This window comes from Hirundo rustica, chromosome 12, assembly GCF_015227805.2.
Source record: "Hirundo rustica isolate bHirRus1 chromosome 12, bHirRus1.pri.v3, whole genome shotgun sequence".
NCBI lineage: Eukaryota > Metazoa > Chordata > Aves > Passeriformes > Hirundinidae > Hirundo > Hirundo rustica.
In genome coordinates, this window is record NC_053461.1 from 20,870,627 (window position 1) to 20,890,524 (window position 19,898).

The 19,898-nt window shown below is 48.4% G+C and overlaps 2 long non-coding RNA genes across 4 annotated transcripts; both read left to right on the top strand.

The window, feature by feature from the left end:
• The first annotated feature begins 456 nt into the window (after positions 1–456).
• Positions 457–10,849, top strand: LOC120758145 (uncharacterized). 3 transcript variants are annotated; one of them, XR_005702786.2, is made up of 5 exons: positions 463–680; positions 3,417–4,446; positions 5,388–5,593; positions 6,153–6,788; positions 7,557–8,191. It is a non-coding gene; the product is annotated as an uncharacterized LOC120758145 (long non-coding RNA). The 3 variants fall into 3 exon arrangements; XR_005702785.2 differs by lacking the exon at positions 463–680 and adding an exon at positions 10,379–10,849 and having other exon boundaries at positions 4,329–4,446; positions 6,153–7,724; XR_005702784.2 differs by having other exon boundaries at positions 457–4,446; positions 6,153–9,496.
• Positions 10,850–13,854: 3,005 nt separating this feature from the next.
• LOC120758147 (uncharacterized) lies at positions 13,855–19,535 on the top strand. The gene is made up of 5 exons (XR_005702788.2): positions 13,855–13,966; positions 14,275–14,413; positions 16,124–17,389; positions 18,179–18,319; positions 19,511–19,535. It is a non-coding gene; the product is annotated as an uncharacterized LOC120758147 (long non-coding RNA).
• Positions 19,536–19,898: the final 363 nt, after the last annotated feature.

Below are 19,898 nucleotides of genomic sequence, written 5' to 3' on the forward strand. Positions count from 1 at the left end.
GGGTGTGATTTTCTGCGGCTTTTCCGGGTGTGCGGACACGGGCTGTGGGCTCAGCCTTGCCGTGGACAAGTTCGGGAGTGGATTTTAGTCAAGTGCCTGTGATAGGAGCCTATGGGGACCGTAGGGGTTCCAGAAAAAAAGATGGCCACCTGACTGGAAGTGGTTTCGCCCTTAATAAATATGGCGACGGGTAAGGGCAGAAGTCATGTGATGCCACTCCAAAGATGAGGGTTCGGCACCATGGTCCTGACCTTCTAAAGATGGCAGCAAAAAGGGTGGGAAAAATCAAGGACCCTGAGGTACGTCTAGCCGATTGCCTGCACGCTACCCTGACCACACCGCTGCCCGGGCACGATTTTCTGCGGCGTTTTGAGGCATGGGGGCACGGGCTGGAGGCTCAGCGGCGCCACGGGCGGGCAGGAGCTGGGCCTGCGCCGACAGGCAGCGGCGGGGATGCCCCGATCGGCCGAGGTCCCACTGCGGCCGGCGTCCCAGGAGTGGTCCCCGTGCTGTGCCGGGCGCCTGTCCCGTCCTCTCCCCTCCCCACCGTCCCCACTCAACCCCCCGCACCCACCCTGAACCACCTGGGAGCGGGGGGTGCTGTTCATGTCCCTGGGAGCTGCTGCTGCTGCTGGCCCAAAGAGGACTCGCAGCAGCCTCGTGTCGTCTGTGTGTGCAAGGTTTGATCGGCTTTGTAGCGGATGTGCTGTTACAGGCTGGGAGCGCTCGGTTTCCTGGGTGGGGAAGTCTTTGAAGTAGCCGAGCTGAGCAGTTGCTGAGAGTTCCAAGGCTGGTGTCCCCTGGGATTCTTGAAACAATGTTTAAATAGTTATCATGGAGTTGAGGCAGCGGCTGGAGTCGGTTTGTTCGAGCGGCAGAAACAGCTTTTCGCCTGCAAGTGTGTTGGGATAAGCAACCCTCCCTAATGTCAGAATGAATTTGTGTGCCTTCTTTGTGCATTGTCTATGCATGTTGTTGTGTCTCTGCCTGTGCTTGTACTGCATTCCCAGTGCTGTATGGGGTTTGCAGGAAGGGGAGTCCTTCTATCCTTTCCTATGTTAGACCTGTGTCAGACTTTGATTGTCCATAGGGTTGGGGGGCAGACCCTGAAGGCCATTTGTTCCTCTATTTGTCCTTCCTTCCTTTCTTTAATCCATTTGAGTCTTTTTAGTCATCCTCTGCTGTCCCCCTGAACTTTGGGTGTGTCACAGTGTACGTCACTGCCAGGGGATCCCTAAAGCTTTTCTGTTAAGATGCTGTATTTGTCCGGTGCCACGGGGGCCACGAATCCGAATCTGTCTTTTTTATGAACCTTTAGTGGGGAGGGATGTATCGCCATCTTATTGTTACTACTTGTGGTGTACGTTTATAGTAGGGAAACTTTCTAGCCCATGGGTGAAGTGATCCAGTCTAACAAGTAGGTGGTAGTACCTTTGTGCCAGAGGCATTTCTGTGAAATGCATTCTTTTTCTTTGAAAAGGCCTCTATGCTCTTGGTCTCCCTCTTGGTGTGGGGTTTTTCTCATTGCTTTTTGGTTTAGTTTTTGGGCTCTGAAGCCTCCATCCCTAACTGCTTTTCCAAGACTGTTGTTAGGGGTTAGTCTCCTTTAGTTTTTCCTTCCGCAAAGTTACGGAGCGTATGCTTATGATAGTTTGCAGTATACAGCCTCATTTCCTCCTATGCACTGTGACCTTCAGAGGTCCTTTCAAAGCCTTGTATTTACAGACCTGTTGAATACCCAGATCTGAATTTATATTGCTCCCTGTCACCTCCCATTCCTCCCTTTGTACGCTCCTTGCCATAAAGGCTCTGAAGCATGTGTGGCTTGTTTCCTAAAATGAGTGCTGGGTCTATGTTGAGGAGGTGTCCCCAAAATGAGGAAGATGAATCTTCCTGATCCTGACCTTTCTACCTTTTCAATGCATTTGTGACCCATGTTAGCGCTTAAGAGTTTTGTGAATTGAATGGATTCTTTGAGCAGGAAGTCTGCATCTAAGTTGTGCGCTCTTGGTCACGTTTTGTTTTTCCTTACAAGCATAGCTCCATCAACATAAAGCTGACAAGCAAGGAGTTAGTGAATCTGGGCTATCTTGTCTTAGTTGTGGCTTGTGTTGAGTGTGTAGCAAGCTTCCCTATGTCTTTCAGCTATTTCAGTGACTTATTCTGTTCAGTTTCCTAAAAAACCCCAACGGTTGAAATTTAATGTCTCCCTCTAACACTTTTTCCTTTCTTGTAGGTGGTGGGTTTTTTTCCCTTTGCCCAGAGAGAAACATAGATACTTTGAGCTGGGCCTGCTGGTCTCCCCCTGCATCTGTAGGGGGGATGCTGGCCTGAGGCTGGGCTGTATTCTATTTGCTCTTGGGTGGAGGTGTAAGGAGAGGTGGCTGGCTTTGCAGCATCTATTTTGTCACCCTGCTCCTAAGACCTTGAGATTTTTTTGCTCGGCCCCTGCTAAGAGCTCTGCCTACTATTTAGGCTGAGCTTGTGCGATGGCTATGGAGGGGTGGGCCAGAGGCCTTGATGATCTTGTTTTTGTGAGTTTCAAGCGCTTGGCTGGTGTGATGTGCAATGTTTCTGCATGACTTGTTATTTCTTACTGTTGACTTGACCTGTGCTACTGTGGGAAGCCTTTAGGCAGCTTTCCCATGTTGTTGTTGTTATGTAAGGAATGGCAGACCTGTATTGCGAAGGAAGATGATTCCATCTTCTCCTCAGGTCTATCCCTTCTTTTTGCTCAAGGCAGTGGCCAGAGCTGTAGGCAGTGCCTATTTGTTTTTAGAATCCGCTTGTAAAGATGTATCTTTCTCCCTCCATCCTGTCTCCTAGCTGGAAGTCTGGGGATGCCAGGGGATAACAGGCACGTTGTGACTTGTCCCTAGAGCAGTCCTAAGTCCTTGAAGCATTTCTCCTGTGCCATGAGGACCCCTATCTCTGTGTATGTCTTATACGATGCCCGAGCTTGGCCTTGTTAGCTGCAGAACTGCTTTGATCCCTCCTGTGTTTGGTGCTGGAAGGGCTGGTCACGCCTGTGTCTACTGTGTTGCCTGACATGCTAGGACTAGGTGGTCTTTCGTCACCGGTGGCCTTTTGGTACAATGCACCTGGCCTATCTGGAAGGCACGTGTAGGCCCAGGCCTCCCAGTGTTCCCTGGCAAGTGTTCCTGTCCCTCTGTTCTTGGCTATAGCAGCTGTGTAACCCCCTTTCATCATTTGCTTTGCCGGGGTGAAAAGTGCGAGAGCAGCAGGCATTTGTAGGGAGGCTTGTGGGTGTTGTGGGGAGCCCTAGCGAGTCCCTGGATGGGGTTGTTATTTTAAGTGTAAGGCCAGAGCTCTTGGCATGCACCGCTTACCATCCCTTTGAAACCAAAGCCTGTGTTTTTCCTGTGTCCCAGCCCCCTCTTTGTCTTTCTGTCTAGTTCTTGTCTTACAGAAGAGAGATTGCCTGCCTGTGATGCCCTTCCTTCAATGCTAGAGCTTTTTGGCCCCTATGCATGTTTTGGAGCTTTTCAGTCCCTTGGGTTTCTTATGGCCTCTTCTGAGTCCCCTGTTGGGTAGGTGTCTTTCTATTTCCCATGTGTTTTGGCTGCCCTTTTGGCTAAGATCAGCCCTGCTAATAGGTGAGAGCTGCAGTTTAGCTGAAGGGCTTTGTTTCCCCTGCAGGGATTTTAAATGGCTTTTAAGGAATTCTAAATGACTTTTAAGGAATCCTGAATGGCTCAGGAAGCATTTTCCTGCTGGAAAGAGTCATGGAAAAGGCCCCAAGTGCCAGGAGCAGTCAGGGCACTGCTGTCATAGCTGTTGCAGGAGAGGGGCACAAATCTAATTAACAGCTACAGTCCTAATTGGGAGCTCTTAGAGCCACCTGTCCCCTTCTGCTCCAGCCTTTCCTGGGAAGAAGAATCCCTGGGAAGAGTAGGGAGGAATTCTTCCTCTTTTCCAGCTTTGCTGTTGCTGGGAGCGTTTTTTTTAATGCTCTTCAGCGCAGCAGAGAGAATAAAATACGGAGTATTTGTGGGCTGGGATTCACCTGCTAGAACTGCTGCAGCCCAGGATATCTTTGGCTCAATATTCCTGGTGTTTTTTCCAGAAGGAACAGCTCAGAGGTGACAGATGTTTGTGTGATGAGGGGAAGGGAGAATTTGGATCCCACAGAAGTTCTGGAGGAATGCAGAAATGTTTATTCCTGTGGCCATCCCCGTGCTGGGAAAAAACAAAGAGTTCACCCTCTTGTGCTGGTTTTTCTTTTTGGGGATCCTAATAATCTTTGCCTTGGTGGGTTTTTTTTGTTTGTTTTTGTTGTTTTGTTTTGGTTTTGGTTTTGTTTTTTGTTTTGGCAGGCAAACGGCGAAAATCTTCTCCCAAACTTCTTGTTCTGAGTGAAGCTAAAAAGTAGTTGCTGATCTACAGACTACCTCAGGTCCTTCGGTTGCACCTTAAACGCTTCAGGTGAGGCACTGGGCCCTGAATTTTTGGGGGAAATAGTGGCCAAAAGTGGGCCTTTAACTTCCCTCCATTGCTGCTAAAAGCAGCTGTGTGACTTTTGAGCCATCAGATTTGTGAAACTCCCTCAAACGGGTTTTCTGCCAGAACTGAATATTTTGTGCATATTAATCCTTAATTTCATTGGGTTTTACTCAAGTTTGCAGGCAGCTTGGAAGGAGAAGTCAGTAAGCTGATGAAAGATTTGGTGAAGATGGGATATGGAGAGAATTCAGTGCCAGTATTGGCTCTTTACCTGTTGAATAAGCTCAAAATATTAGAACAGGTGTCTAAAGTAGTTAGACTGGGTGTGGGAGGGGGGGATGTTATTGGTAGAACCGAGGATTTTAAAGGTGGTAAGAGGAAAAATCTGGCTCAGAAATACTCCACCTAAAACAAAAAATATCAATGGGAGACCCCACCTGAAATAAAAATCATCAATGGCAGAAGGAGACCTGACCTAAAACAAAAACCATCAGTGGCAGAGGGAGACCCCCCTAAAAGAAAAATTATTAATGGCAAAGGGAAACCCCACCTGAAACAAAGCCCATCAATGCCAGGAGAGCTCATCTATAACAAAAACCCTCAGTGGCAGAAGGAGAGTTCACTTAAAGTAAAGATTATCAAGGAAGGAACAAGATGCGAACTAAACCAAAAATCATTAATGGCAGGGGGAGACCCCACCTAAAATAAAAATTATCAATGGCAGGAGAGACCCCACGTAAAACTAAAATCATCAATGCCAGGAGGAGACCCCAACTATAACTAAGCACGGAAGCAGCAGTAGGAGCTCTGTGTGTGTGAGGGGTGTCTGCAGGGGATTTTGGGGTGAATCTCCAAGATTTATTGATGCTGAGCAGTTCCCCCCCAGCCCTGAGCAGCGCTGAGCGTGGGATTTGTGTTTGCAGGTGGTCTGAGCGCAATCACCACGAGAAGATCGGGGTCCATGTTCTCTTTGAGCAGGTATTAAACATGGAACCTTACTGCTGCCTGGACTCTCTGCCCTCCCTTGCCACAGAGACCTTTGTCTATGACCTCTCAGCTGTGGTGATGCATCACGGGAAGGGCTTTGGCTCAGGACACTACACAGCCTATTGCTACAACACGGAGGGAGGTGCGTGTGCTGGGGACGGGCAAATCCCATCCCAATCTTCTTCGCTCCCTCAGGATTTTCCCTCCCTTGGGATCCCTCCCCAGGATTCCAATTCCTTGGGACCCCCTCCATGTCTTTTAGTAGTTTGTTTCCCCCGCTCCCGCCCCACCCCTGTATTCCTATTTTTAAAATTTTTTTTGTAATTTTTTGTGTGGGTTTTTTGGTTGGTTGGTCGGTTGGTTGGTTGGTGGTTTTTGTTTTCCTGGGAATGGTGTGAATTATTCATTCTGCCAGGCAGAGCTGCTCCGATGAGCTGTTGCGGCTGGCTTTGCTCAGGATTGAATCCTAAGGACCAAGGAGATGAATAGAAAGTGTTTTGAGGCTGGAAGAACAGGAACTATTCATGCCTAACATCCGCAGGGGGCTAGGAGATCTCAGCAGCTGGATCAGGACAGGCTCTGCCTTCCTGGCTGCACAAATTGCCCGGCCCCAGGGGATTTTTGGCTGCCGAATTGAGCGGTTCCAAAATCCACAGGGATCCTGCCTCAGCTGAGAACTCTTTCTTTCCCTTTTTTCCCAGGTTTTTGGGTGCACTGCAATGACTCCAAACTGAATGTGTGTAGTGTGGAGGAGGTGTGCAAGACCCAGGCCTACATCCTCTTCTACACTCAGAGAATGCTGCAGGACAAAGCAGGAATCCCAGAAAAACAACTCCAAGCTCAGGTTTTTGCCACCCAAAACCAGTGACAAGGACACAAGACTGACATTGCCATGAGGGGACATTCCCAGCTTCTTTTGGGGAACTTTTGGTGTTCATCTTCCCCTTCTTTGCAGGGAAAACTGCAGGAATGGGATCAGGGCAGGAACGGGATCAGGGTAGGGACGGGATCAGGGCAGAGATCAGGGCAGGGACGGGATCCGGGCAGGGATGGGATCAGGGCAGGAAAGGGATCGGTGCATGGATCATGGCAGGGATGGGATCAGGGCAAGATATTTGGAAAACCTTCTGGAGCTGGGCAGTTCCGATTTGGGGCAGAATCTTGGGGTTTGAGTGTCTTTTCAGCTCAAAAAAAAAATGAAACTATAAAGTTTGATGCTGTTCGTTCATCCCCTATCAAAGAGGAATGAGCCCAAGCTGGCAATGGGAGAATCCAGCTGGATCAACACCCTTCAATCCCTAAAAATCCTGATCCAGCTCCAGCTCCAAGAGGAACAGGTACAGTACCCTTGAGCGGTCTGGTAAATCCCAGGGAAACTCCCAGAGCTGTTCCTGCTGGAAAAAAATGTTTAAATTCTTCTCAGTTCCTCCTCTGCTGCCCCTGATACCGATTTCTGCGCCCTGGGTGAAGCTTTGCCAGCAGCTCTGTGTGGCTGTGGCACTGCGGCTCTGCCACATTCCAGGATTTGCTCAGGGCTGATCTAGCTGGCAGCTTAATTCCCTCAGAAGCGGGATTTTCATGGAGTTCTGCTGTGGAGAAAATGGGTCGTAGCCCTCGAAAAGTTGTGTTTGACACACCAAAAATGGGTTTTAAAACCCCCCCCGAAATGGGTTTTAACCTCCATAAATGTGTTTAAGCACAGAAAAATGTTTCTACCACACAAAAAATGTAGTTTAACCCCCAGAAATGTGTTTTAACACACATCAAGTGGGTTTTAACACACAAAGTGTTTGAACCCCCAAAAATGGGGTTTAACACAAAAAAAAATGCATTTTAACTCCCAGGAATGTCCGTGAGTGCCACATCTGGCAGCCAACCCAAAACCCGTGCTCCAAGTTTCTGCAGGCATCACCTAGGATTGGGAACAGTTTCCAAGAGCTGTGGCAGCAGAAGTTGGAGCTGGGGAGGCAAATTCTCTTTTTGGACAAATGTAGCTGCATTTCCTCAGGGGAATGGGGGGTTTTGGGTGAAAGATCCGCGAGAAATGTAATTTCTTGAGGTTGGCACAGGGGTGGTGCCAGCCTTGGAGGTCTTTGTTCCTGCAGGGCCACCCAAGGGGAGGAATGTGAAATCCCAGATTCCACGTGGAGTTGGAAAAGCTCCAAAACCACAAAGTCTGGATCTGGAATCAGATGGATTTTGGAATTCTGTGGGAAAACAGAGCCTTAGTTGGACTATTTACAGTCACTTTTCAGCCTACAGTTGCACCTCAGGTGTGTTTTTTTGTAATTTTGGGGCTTGGCTGTTCACGTTTCACATTTAAATCTGAATATTAGACCTGCTGTCTGTTCATCTGGGTTATTTTCTGAAAAATAATGGGAAATATGAAGGGGGGTTTTTTGTTTGTTTGGTTTTGTGTTGAATTCAGTTTTCAGATGGGGAAGTTTTCCAAGTGTTTCTCCTCCTCTCTTTTTGCTCCCTTTGTTTCATCAGGTAAACACAACCTGCCAACATTTGTTATTGTGGGGGGTGGGGGAAAGCTCCCAAATTCCACTTTTTCTTGGGAATTTTAACCTCCTGTCCTTGGGCAAAAGTGAGCACAGCAAGCAAAAAAACTTGGATTGTGTCATAGAAAAATTCCCATTTCCCATATTCTGCTCAAGATGTTGCTTTCTGAGCCTAAAAGAAATGTCCTTTTGAACAATTAAATATAATTTTGGGGTCATATTCTGGGGGTTGGTTTTGGTTTTTTTTTTGGGGGGGGTGGGGTTTGTGGTTTGTTTGTTTGTTTGTTTTTGAGATCAGGCAGTTTGCAACAGTGCTAAAAAAAAAAAGGTTTGGTTTTGCTTCCCTAAACGTAGCAGTGTCTGGAAGGATTTCTTAGGAATGGCTTGGGGAGGGAATTTTTGAGGCTGCCAATAATCCAATTAACCACAGTACAACGGGATAAATTGAGATCCTGGGAGAGGAAAATGAGCTCAGCCAGGGAAAAGTTGATATTCCAGAAAGAATTAGAAATGTTTGTGCTTGATGGATTCATTCTGGAGCAAAGCAGGTTCTGGGAAAGAGAGAAGATGAAGAGTCATATTAAAGGTGTCAGTGGCCTCTCCAAGCGACTTGAGCTCAAATTTGCCCTGATAGGGAAGGAATTTCTTGAATTTGCCTTTCCCAGCACTGTGAGGTTCCTGGGGTATTCAGCTTTTCCTTGGATGCGGCAGCATTTGGGATTTTTGGTGCTGTTTGATTTTAATTTGGCTGCTGCAGGGTTGGGATGAGGCTCCTTCTTTGTTTTGGGGTGTCCTCCCTGCCAGGAATTCTGCTGGAAGTCAACTCCCACATCAAGAAAATGAGAATATTCCTTGAATTCCTTGGAACTGCAGCCAGGCCGCTCAGGTGGTGCTGAATGGCAGCAAAAGATTAACCAAAATACACAAAATCCTGCTGCAGATCCAGGAAAATCTCAATTTTAGGCTCTGCTAGAATAAATTATTGGAATTCATCCTAGTTTTATAGGTAGAGGAGCTCAGGGATCCCAGCTGGGAGTGAGACCCAACACAAACTCCTCGATTTTGGGAAAAGTGGGAATAAATCTGGTTTTCCACAAGTTGGGATTTGGTTGCCTTGGGAGATGCTCAGTGGGGCTTGTGGAAAATCCCAGGAAATCAGGTTTTGGGATGGAACTATGCCCAGCTTTTCCCACCCAGCCTGGGAATCAATGGGATTTCCATAATTCTGGGTTGTTAAAAATGAAGAATCTCCATGAATCCCACAGCCAGGTGGGATCCATCACCTGGAAACCACTTTAATTTAGGTAATTTTAATCCCATTAGCAAGTTAATTCCATAAATTTGATTTTCCTCTCCCTTCCCTGTTTGGAATCCCAAGTCAAGCTATGCATTCCATAAAAACCAGATTCTCTGCAGAGCATTGAACAGGATACAAAATCGAAATTTTTTACCCCAAAACAAATCTCTGGTCTGGCTTTGAAGGTGTTGGGGTGAGGCAGCAGATGGGAAAAATCCATGGAATGCTGGACGTGACTTTTCCAGCCACTTTTCCACCCCAGGGCACTCGCAGAATTCTCTGGAGCACAGGGACAAAACTAGGAATGATAAAAACCCAAAATGCGTCCTGTGCCCTTACTCCGGAGGGGATTCCTGCTTTTCGAGGGCAAAGCTTCCAGAGTAAACATTGCCAGAATGGAAAATTCAGGAATTTTCATGGATTGTAACATTCCCAGAGCTGGAAATTCTTCATTTCATCCCAGTGGGAGCTGCTGGAAGCACATGAGGAAGAGACAAATCAGCTTTACCTGCCTGAACAGCTCCACTTTGGCACAGTTCCTTACGTTTGGTGCTTGGCATCCAATAATATTTCCCATGGGAGAGACATTTTGGGAAATTGGGGATTAATTCCCCTGATTTGTGTGGGTTTCCAAGTGCCAGCAGCAGTCACATTCCCTGCCCGTGTAGATGGAATTCCCCCGCAATTCCAGAAGCCGAGTCCATGTTTGAAATCCTTGGATTTGTAATAATTCCAACACCTGTTCCCAGGGTGCAGGACAGGTAAAATTGGAATTTTAAGGTGGTGGGGGTTTTTTGTTTGTGGGGGGTTTTTTTGTTTGTTTGTTTTTGGTTTTTTGTTTTTGTTTCGTTTTGTTTTTTTAATGCCATCCAAGCCTCTCATGCCAGGCCTGGCCTGAAAATCTGTCAGAGCAAGGAGGAAAAATTCCAGTGGGTTTTTTTGGGATGGGAAGCACCTTCTGTCCCTAACCTGATGTTAATTCCTGGCTTAGAAATGGGGAACAACCCCCCACTTTCCATTATCCTGGCAGTGTTTGCATGGATTCTCTCAGCCTGGTAGGTTCCTGAGCAACAGTTCCATGGATTTTTGGTGTCTTGTCAAACCAATATTCCATTTATTGCAGCTGGATTGTGGAGCATCCTAGAATCTGCTAAATTCATCAGTTTAAGTCATAAAAATCCGCATTCATTCCATATACAGTGAGTGATTTATTAATTGATTTTGGGGGGGTATCAGAATTAATTCCACATGAATTCCATGTACTATTAATGATTATTATTGATTTTGGGGGCTGCTCACAAACTGATTCCCCAGCTTCCCATCCAGGGAGGGAACGAGGATGAATTCCCAGGAAAACACTTGCTTAAAAATCTGCTTTTCCATGCAGGATGGGCAGGATTTTCCCACTCCTGAGGGCATAGTTAAGGCTGTTCTCCAGCACTTAAAAAAGTAAATCACAGACTAAATTCCAGATTCCTGGCAGGGAAGGGAAGGAGTTTTCCCTCATTGTGGAATCCCCTGGCAAACAGGAGGGATGTGATTCCTTTGGACAGAGGAGCCAGGCTGGAGTTTGGGTGGATTCCACTCCATTTTTCTGGAGTTTTTTTCAGCAGTTCTAAATCAGATATTTCTGGAGTTCTTTCAGCAGGTCTGTATCAGCTTTTTCTGGATTTTCCCCAGCAGCTTTAAACCAGAATTTTCTGGATTTTTCAGCAGTTTTAAGTCAGATCAAGTTTCTGCTCCAAGCTCATTCCTGATGTCACTGCCAGTGCAGACCTAGCGTGTCCTTCTGAAGGACAGCAGCAAGTGACTAGAGAATCCAATTAATTAATTAAGGGCTACAAAGGAAGGACCTTGAGGGTCCGAGGAGGAGCCAGGGGGGATTCACCCAGGGCTGATCCTTGTGGGTCCCTTCCAGCTTGGGATATTATGGAATTCCTGACTTTTCCTGGCTCCTCAGCAGCTTTTCATTCATCCAGGTTTGTTCCAACCCCCCCAAATCACCCCTGGATCCTCTGCAGGGCCTGGCCCCAGGCTGACCCTGGGCTGGGGGGGATTAGTGGGACCAAATCAAACCTGAGATGAACTCCAAAGCGCCTGGAACATCCTAATTAATCCCCTTTTCCCACAGAAACCATGTCTGCAAAATGGGAATTATCCCCACTTTACACAGAGCTGCAGGTTTTTTATAGCATGTTCCAACAGCACCTTTGGAAAAGAGCCTTTTGGAAGGTTTTTATGGGGTTTTTGAGGGAGGGGGGCACGAGGGGCACTTCTGTCCCTAAACCTGAGGGCAGCTGCTCCCACAATGTCTCCAACTCCAACCCCAGGGAAAATACCCAAATAATGTGAATTCCCAAGCCCAGGAACCCCAGTGGCACTGCCTGGGACCGGGAGCTGCTGCTGCTGCTCCTCCGCAGCACCTCAGAGCAGCTGGGGTGCAACCTCTAACTCCCAGTGGCCCCTATGCAATCTGTGGAGTAACTCACAAGCGGTGAGTAACGCCCACCCATGGTGGCCCCAGCCCAGGGCACTCAATGCTATGCAACACCCAAAGGCTTCTCCTCCCACCTTGGCCATCATTCCTTCACCTGTCCCAGCTTTCTGCAGACTTTTCCCAGGAAGCTCTGTGCCTGGAGTTTCATCCCAATCTGGATTTTCCCTCACAGAAGCAGCTGATGGGTCTCAGGGTTGAGCTCATCCCTCTGGCTCTCGGGTGTGAAATAGAAATCATGTTTTTATGTTTTTGGAGGGTTTTTTAAAAATCTTTACTCTTTTTATGCCTTGCTTTTTGTAAGCCGAAGTTTCTTATTAAAATAAAAAACAAACAAACAAACAAAATTTCAGTGGGCTATGTTGTTATTCCATAAACTTTAATAAACATCTGGGGGTAGAGGGCACAGGAGGAAATTCCATGCACATCCTTGAGGAAACAATTCCCGAAGGAAGGAACGGATGGATGGGAAACTAAGCTCCCTTTTGTCCCTGTCACTGCTCCAGGCAGGACAGGGGTGATCTGACCAGCTCCAGGGGGGATCTGAGCAGCCCCACAGCTCCGATCCTGGTGGGAGGGCAAGCTCTCCTCCTGGTGGCTCCGACTCCTTCCTGGGACAGGGATTCAGCATAATCAGGGGAGGTGGTTCTGCTTTAAAATCTGTGTAAAGAGGGGCTTCTGTGGGTTTTGGGGTGGGCTCGCCCCTGATTTGTGCCACCTCACAGGGTGACAGTGCTGTCCTGAGGGGGTCAGGGTGAGTTTGGGGGGGGTTGTTCAGCCCTGAGGCCTCAGGTGGCAGGGACAGCACCCAAGGGCGGGCTGCATTTGGGAGATTTCGGATGGAGATTGGGAAAGGCTCTTTCCCCCAGAGGGTTCAGACACTGCCTAGGCTCCCCAGGGAATGGACACAACCCCAGAGCTTCAGGAGCGTTTGGACAGCGCTCCAGGGACGCACAGGGTGGGATTTTGGGGTGTCTGTGCAGGGCCAGGGGTTGGATTTAATTCCTGGGGGTCCCTTCCACCTGATCCCACCCCCAGGGAGCCTCCCAGCCCTCACTGCCCCCAGCCCATACCTGCTACGGGACGGGCTGCGGGGCCATCAGGTCGATGTCCGTTAAGTTCCGGGCCACCCAGACCCCGGCGGCAAACGGCCCCAGGTTCACCAGCAGGTTCCCGCAATCGTAAAATCCCAAAAGCATTGAGGTCAGAAAAGACTTTAGGAAAGTTCATCCGAGCCCAAGCTGGGCCTGATCCCCACTTTGTCCCCACCCTGAGCACTCAGTGCCACCTCCAGGTGACACCTCCAGCCCTGGGCACTCCAAACCTTCCCTGGGCACTTCCCAGGCCTGAGCGCCCTTTCCATGAGGAAATTCCTGCTGCTGTCCAAGCTGAGCCTCCCCTGGCACAGCCTGAGGCCGTTCCCTCTCCTCCTGTCCCTGTGCCCTGGGATGAGATCCCAAATCCCCCCGGCTGTCCCCTCCTGTCAGGGAGTTGTGCAGAGCCAGGAATTCCCCCTGAGCCTCCTTTTCTCCAGGCTGAGCCCCCTCCCAGCTCCCTCAGGATTCTCCAGCCCCTTCCCAGCTCCCTCAGGATTCTCCAGCCCCTTCCCCAGCTCCCTCAGGATTCTCCAGCCCCTTCCCCAGCTCCCTCAGGACTCTCCAGCCCCTTCCCCAGCTCCGCTCCCTTCCCTGGACACGCTTCAGCCCCAAAATGTCCTCCGTGGACTGAGGAGTCCGAACGGGACACAAGGGACTGAGGGACAATCGCCGCTCCTGCCGGACACGCTGCTCCTGATCCCGGCCGGGGACAGATACTGGGCTCCTGATCCCGATTCCCATATGCCAATCCCAACTCTGACCGCTATTCCGGTCCCGGCCTCGATCCCGACCCCGACCCCATCCCGATCCCCGTCCTGGTTCGGACCTGCGGAAGTCGTTGCGGTCGGTGGCGAAGCGGAACGCGCTCCGCAGCCAGGCGCGGATACCCCGCGGGGGGGCCGCCACCGCCGCTCCTCCTCCTCCCGCCGCCGCCATTGCTGCCGCCTCCCCGCGCCGCGCGATGACGTCATTCCAGCACGTGCTGTCACGGGCGCGGCGTGACGTTGCCAGCGGCGCCGGGAGCGGGAGCGAGCTCGGGGTGCTGGGTGTGTCGTGATGCCCTGGGAGTGCGGGTCTTCCAGGATCCTTTGTGGGATGAGGACTGTGGGATGTGGTTATAGTGAGGTTTATTACTATTATTATATAAAGCTTTTAGCAATAAAAGTAACTTATTCTTGCACAGCAGAACAGACAAAGCTCACCAACCAAACGAACGGCACTCTCACACCCATTCCAAACATGTTATTTTATTTTTATTTTGTCGGATTTTTTATTTTTATTTAATATATTTTATATATAATTTTATTTATTATATTTTTATATTTTATTACTTTTTAAAAAATGTTTTATTTCTTTTTTTATTATTCATGTTTTCTCCTTTTTCTTTTCTTTTTCTTTTTCTTTTTCCTTACCCTTTCTTACCCCGAGTATGTGGCAGATTGTCTGCTGGCAACAAAGAAGTTGGAAAATGACAGCCGTGGCCACCCACCGAAGGCCTGGATACAATCGACAGAGGGCAAATCCTCTGTACTTTCTGCTCCATTGAGGAAGCCGAAGGGAGAAAGCTGTAAGCGCCACTGTCCTGGTTTGGGACAAATTTGGGAGAAAACCCCTGTATAGGATCCCTCCAAGGAAGCAAACCCACGTGGCCCCTCCCTCCAACCGGTCCGGAAAAAAAACCCAAAACCCTCTTTGGAGAAAAGTGGAAAAAACTATTTTACTAAACAAATGAAGTGCATACAAGTATAAAGAATGAATAGTATGAAACAATAAAACCTCTCCTTCTGAAGTGAGATGGCAAATTGAGGAAGTCCTTGCTGTGGGTGTAGTTTGGCTCTCTCTCAGTGCCTCTCCTCAGTCCCAGTCCCTCCGGCGCTGCTGGAAAATGCCGAGGTCCAGGCCCCGGTGGGCCGCAGGTGCAGCCCCCAGTGCTCCCCTGGGTTTTCAGTCCAGAGCAGGTTTAAACAGTTCCAAGAAAAAGGAAAAAAAAACAGTCCAGGGAACTTCTCTGCCCTAGCTAGCTGAAACTAACTAAAAGCAAAAAAAAGATCTCTGTCCTGCAGTCTCTCCAAGCCTCCGCCGAACACGCTGTCCGCAGAAGAATGTGGAGGAGTCGGGCAGTTTTCTCAAAACAAACTCCGCGCTTCTCCTTGCTCTTAGAACCAGTCTTAAAGGCACAGGACTCAATATTCAGCACAAACAGAACAGACGATTGGGGATACAGGCATCATAAAGTTACCCTAGGACAGCCACGGTGCCGTTTTTATCCTTTTTATCCCCTAACAGGTCTCATTCTACCCACGTACAGTGTTAGCAGGAGTCACTTGATGTCGGGGTGTATTTCAGAGGCAGCAATAAAAGAAAGTAGAATTTTTATTCTGTAACTCTCCAAACCTCATTGTTTAGTAAGAAAGAAATCCAAAACAAAGCAAACAACCAAATTTTTTTTTTTTAAAAAAAACCAAACCCAAACCTAAAAAACCCCCAGACAAACAACCCTCCACCCCACCCCGAAATAAAGCACAGAAAGAGAAAATCTGCCACTATTATTTTAATGAGAATGAAATCTTTACCCCTTAGAAAAGCAGGCTCATGTAATTCTAATTGATTGTGGTTCTGATGTTTTAGGTTAATGAATGCGTATAGTTTAAAATATCGTCTACCATATAAACAAACAGAAAATTTTAAAAATCAATACAAAAATAGGAAAGTATAATTAATAAAATTAGCAATGTAAAATATGAAAAATAATATCAGCAATATAAATAAATACAATCTCTATTATGACACGCTATGTGTATTATAATATATCTAATATACATAGGTACGGCTATAAAACAGAAATGGTAATGATAAATATAAACATAATAAATACTAAAATTTAAAAGATAGCCTAGCGTGAAGGCTTTTTTGGTTTGAACGTGGCGAGTGGCAGGGTTGTGGTAGTTGCGCTTGGGGGTCTTTTGGGGCATTTCTTTGAGAGGATTTTTGGGCCCGTTCTTTTTTGCCTCCGTTCTCTGCCCGTGCCCGAGGCCGGGCTGAGCTTCGGGGCCGTGCTGCCACCGTGTGGACAGAGAGCGGTACTGCAGCTCCCCCCGTGCCCGTCCCCGCCGCGCGTGGGAGCGCCGGGCTGTGAGCTCGGGGCAGTGCTGTGGACACGGAGCGGTCCTGGGAAGTTCTGAGGGGATTTTGGACTTCCGGGGGGGGAAATCTGAAGGAAGTTCAGGACTTCTGGGGGACTTGTTGTAGGTCCAAACCTCTCCCTTTTCCCTTTCAGGTCTGGTTCTGTCTGCTGTTGTCATCGTGGCCAAAAAAGAGGGGAGCTGAGGGCGCCAGGACTCACCTCCCCCCCCCCAAACCCCAAATAAAACCCCTCAAAAAACTACCAACAAACGAACTTGACTTTTGTCCCGTCCCGTGTCGCCCTCCCCACATTCGGATTTCTGGGGTCTCCCAGCGCCCTTATTGGGGCTCCCCCCTCAAGGCTCCCTGCGCTGCCACCTTCCCACGAGGTCGGCGAGGATAGGATGGCCCCCAGACGTACGGGAGCAGCGGGGCTCAGTTGGGAAATCATGACAGGAAGCACGTGCAGCTGCACGGGTCCGGTCCCCCACTCGCCATCTCTATGACTTCCGCGTGGCGAAGGGGAGTCCCGGTACTCCGAACATTCGAATAACTGTATGATTCCGATCGGGCGGGGGGCGTTTCCGGTCCTCGACTCCTTGTCTCTATGATTTCCGGTGCTCCTCTTTGCTATCTCGATGATTCCAAGAGGGCGGGGGGGGTTTCCGGTCCGCCAGTCCTTATCTCTATGGTTTTTCTGCGTGGCGGAGCGGCCTTCAGTGGCCCCTCTTTGCTATCTCGATGATTCTCAGAGGGCGGGGGCGCTTTCGGTCCGCCACCCCCTATCTCTATGGTTTTTCTGCGTGGCGGAGCGGCCTTCAGGGGCCCCTCTTTGCTATCTCGATGATTCTCAGAGGGCGGGGGCGCTTTCGGTCCGCCACCCCCTATCTCTATGGTTTTTCTGCGTGGCGGAGCGGCCTTCAGGGGCCCCTCTTTGCTATCTCGATGATTCTCAGAGGGCGGGGGCGCTTTCGGTCCGCCAGGCCATATCTCTATGGTTTTTCTGCGTGGCGGAGCGGCCTTCAGGGGCCCCTCTTTGCTATCTCGATGTTTCCGCGCGGGCGGGGGCGATTTCTGGTCCGCCACCCCTTATCTCCATGGGTTTCCGCGTGGCTGAGGCGCGTTTCCGGTCCTCATCGCCCCCAAAACCCCCCATTCCTACCTGGATCCCTTCAATTCCCCTTGGGACCCCCGCCAAATTTCCTCTGCCTTGTTTTCCCCCCTCTCCGATTTTTGGCGAACCCCGAATTCCCCCCGGGGCCCCCCAGTCCCTTCCCTGATTTCGGCGCCTCCCGATGCCCGTGGCTCCGGGGGCGGTCGCGACTGGGACTCGGAGGCTGACCCCCCCCCGGGTTTGGGGGCGCTGCCCCGCGGTGCCGGGGTGGCCTCTGGAGCCACCGGAGGAGGAAGAGACCCAGAGGTGAATTTGCGGGGAAAATCTGGGGGCTCGGGGGCGGATTTGGGGGTTAAGAGGAAAAATGTGAGGCTTTGGGGGTGGAAATGTGGGGGTTCAGGAGGGTCCCGGGGAGCACTTGGGGGTTCCCGAGGGGATTTTGGGGAATCGAGGGGGAGTTGGGGGGGGAATTTCGAAGCTTGAAGAGGGGAATTTGGGGCTTGAGTGGAAATTTTTGGGCATATGAGGGGGGTTTGGGGGATTGCCAAGGTGGGATTTGGGGGGACTGAGAATGGAAATTTGGGGTTTCAGGCGGGGGGAGGTTTCCAGGGGAGGTTCGGGGGATTTGCCGAACATTTGATGGTTCTGGGGTGGTGCTTTTGGGTGTTTTCCTCCGAGCTGCATTTTTTTTTATATATTATTATTTCTTTTACTTTTTGACTTTAGCAATTTTTTAAATTCTCTTTTATTTTATTGAGTTTTATTTATTCATGTAATTTTTTTCTTTGTATTTTTAAAATGTTTTTTATTTCTTCAAGCTTTATAATTTTATTTTATTTATTTATGATTTTTACTTTTGTTGTTATTATTTTTTTCTTTTTAATTCCTTTTAATTTTCAAAATATTATTTAATTTTTATTTTCTTTTTTATTTTATTTTTATTTTGGTTTTTTAATTTTTATTTCATATATATATATTTTATTTTTTCTTTTTAATTACTTATCTTTTATTTTAAAATGTTTTATTTTATTTCTTTTTTATTATTATTATTCATGTTTTCTTTTTTTCTTTTTCCTTACCCTTTTTGACCTCGAGTGTGTGGCAGATTGTCTGCTGGCAACAAAGAAGTTGGAAAATGACAGCCGTGGCCACCCACCGAAGGCCTGGATATAATGGGGAGTGAGACCAAAGCCTCTGTACTTTCTGCTCCATTGAGGAACCCGAAGGGAGAAAGCTGTAAGCGCCACGGTGCCGTTTTTATCCTTTTTATCCCCTAACAGGTCTCATTCTACCCACGAACAGGGCTAGCAGCAGTCACTTGATGTCGGGGTGTATTTCAGAGGCAGCAATAAAAGAAAGTAGAATTTTTATTCTGTAACTCTCCAAACCTCATTGTTTAGTAAGAAAGAAATCCAAAACAAAGCAAACAACCAAAATTTTTAAAAAAAACCAAAAACCCAAACTAAAAACTAAAAAACCCCCAGACAAACAACCCTCCACCCCACCCTGAAATAAAGCACAGAAAGAGAAAATCTGCCACTATTATTTTAATGAGAATGAAATCTTTACCCCTTAGAAAAGTAGGCTCATGTAATTCTAATTGATTGTGGTTCTGATGTGTTAGGTTAATGAATGCGTATAGTTTAAAATATCGTCTACCATATAAACAAACAGAAAATTTTAAAAATCAATACAAAAATAGGAAAGTATAATTAATAAAATTAGCAATGTAAAATATGAAAAATAATATCAGCAATATAAATAAATACAATCTCTACTATGACACGCTATGTGTATTATAATATCTATAATATACATAGGTACGGATATAAAACAGAAATGGTAATGATAAATATAAACATAATAAATACTAAAATTTAAAAGATAGCCTAGCATGAAAGCTTTTTTGGTTTGAATTTGGTGAGTGGCAGGGTTGTGGTAGTTGCGCTTGGGGGGTCTTTTGGGGCATTTCTTTTGGAGGATTTTTGGGCGGGTATTTTTGGCCAGGCTCTTTTTTGCCTCCATTCTCTGCGTGAGGCCGGGCTGTGAGCTCAGGGCAGTGCTACCGCTGGACCCTTCCCAAAGAGGGCGGCAGAAAAGGGTGAGAACGGGCAAGGACCCTGGGTGCCTCTAGCCGGCTGCCTGCGATCGACCCTGACCAAGATACCGGCCGGGTGCGATTTTCCTGGGTGGGGAAATCTTTGAAGTAGCCAAGCTGAGCAGTTGCTGAGAGTTCCAAGGCCGGTGTCCCCTGGGATTCATGAAACAATGTTTAAACAGTTATCATGGGAGTTGAGTCAGCGGCTGGAGTCAGTTCGTTAGAGGGGCAGAAACAACTTTTCACCTGCCAGTGTGTTGGGATAAGCAACCCTCCCTAATGTCAGAATGAATTTGTGTGCCTTCTTTTCGCTTTTTTTTTCTTTCTAGATTGCAGAGCACTGGGGAGACTGTTTCGGGATAAAGAGCTGAAAGCTCCCATGCTCCCGAGGCACGCTTTGGCCACCTGCAGCTTCTGAAGCGCACCGATAATCCCGGCTCCCCCAGAAAACCTTCCGAAGCCGGAAGGGCCAGGCAAGACAGCTGCCGGAGGGCTGCGGGGAAGCACTTTTCTCCCGGGTCTGGATGGCGCTGAGATGGGAATGACTTCAGAATATTCCTCGTGCCTCTCCCGTGCCAGCCCGGGACTAAGTCGGTGTTCCCCAAGCAGCTGCAGTTCCCTGCGTGTGGTGGGAGGAAGCCTGTGCTGGAGAGCGAGAGAAAGGTCCCTGCTGGTTGCTGTGTACTCGGTGGGCAGAGAACTGTGACCTTGGCCGAA